Genomic DNA, 1,725 nt, shown 5'->3' on the forward strand with positions numbered 1-1,725 from the left:
CTTCTCTAGGACAAAAGAGATAGCTCGACTTCTCCTTTCCCTTCTCTGTGAGCTTGCCAAGCTACAAGGTCTTCCCTCAGGTCTTATCCTGAAGCCCGTCTATCCCTGGCACTTGATAATTTCCGTGGACAAAGTCAACATGGGGCTAAAACAATTTGCAAAATTGCGGAGTCTTTTGACAAAGCCTGGATTTTAGGAATATTTTCTTATTGCAAATTCAAAACCCCTGCTTTGGATATGAAAAGCTGAATATTGAAACCCTCTTTATTTTTGCATTCCAGCTATAACATAACCCTAATGCCTTGGACAGAATGAGCAAAGGTCACACACTAAGAAATGCAAAAGAGAAAAGCTCATTAATATATATAAAAACATTTCCGGGCTTCCCTGGTGGCGCAGTGGTTGAGAGTCCACCTGCCGATGCAGGGGACGCGGGTTCGTGCCCCGGTCTGGGAAGATCCCACATGCCGCGGAGCGGCTGGGCCTGTGAGCCATGGCCGCTGAGCCTGTGCATCCGGAGCCTGTGCTCCGCAACGGGAGAGGCCACAGCAGTGAGAGGCCCGCGTAACGCAAAAAAACAAAACAAAACAAAACAAACATTTCCATTACAGCATTGATTTGGAGAAAGCATATTAAGTACGGCAAAGTTCCACTAACTTGGACTGAATGGTAAAGTCAGTCTGAATTAGCAAAATGTTTTAAGTTATTGACTATTCCTAAAGAAAAGTAATATTAAAGTATGTAGATAGAAAAGAAAAAACTATTAAAGATAAGAAAGGGACAACTGTTATTGAACATTTGGATGGGCTGGGATTTACATATTTTGTGTATATACACGTAAATATATATAACATATATATGCCTATATATGTAGATATACGTGTATGTCACACATACATGTAGATATATATGTTAAGTACTTTACATATGTGAACCAATTTATCTTTACAACCAATTTTACAGAGGAGGAAACAACACAGAAAGATTGACTTGCCCACTGTAGAATAGTTGGTAAGTTGTTTTGCTAGTGTAGCCTGGCTTTGGGACTCCTGATAACTTTTATAAACCTATCTTTAAAAAATAAATTATATGAAGAGACCTCTAACCAATAAATGGAAAAAATGTAATTAGTGTATTTTGTATAGGAATGATGCTCCTTGAAAATGTTTTCTTTTATTCTTCTAGTATTGGATACAAAAATTTCCATTGTTTATTTTCTTAAGAAACATTTCATAAATTTTACAGTGAAAATTTTAGCTACTGGTTTACCTAGCTATGCAGAAAAGTTCACCTTAGAAGGATCTGCCTTCATGAATTTTTACTAGATGATTTTCACAGAACTAAACATATTCATTCCTTATATTTGCCTTTTTATCTACTTTCTCTAGGTACTTTCTAATTATAAGATGTCAAAATATTTAGTCAATTCACTAAAAATATTTTTAAAACAGTCAAAGGTCCTAGATACTTAGCATCACTTAACCAAATAGCCACTTGAACTGACTGAATGGGCATAATGTAGAAAAACTCAAGTTTTCAGACTCTGAGTTTAATAGTAAGATATATAGAAACAAAATTGTGCAAATTTCTTGCTGAAAATAAAAGGCTTAATTTCAATATAGGCAGAAATGTTAGACTAAAAGTGAATTTTGCAAACTGAAACTATAAAACATCAAACTTTTATAATAACAAATTATAACAAAAATAATTCAAAGTTTCCAAAAC

This window comes from Delphinapterus leucas, chromosome 12 (assembly GCF_059928025.1).
Source record: "Delphinapterus leucas isolate spDelLeu-1000000601 "Yukka" chromosome 12, BTC_Dleu_Yukka2, whole genome shotgun sequence".
Taxonomy (NCBI): Eukaryota; Metazoa; Chordata; class Mammalia; order Artiodactyla; family Monodontidae; genus Delphinapterus; species Delphinapterus leucas.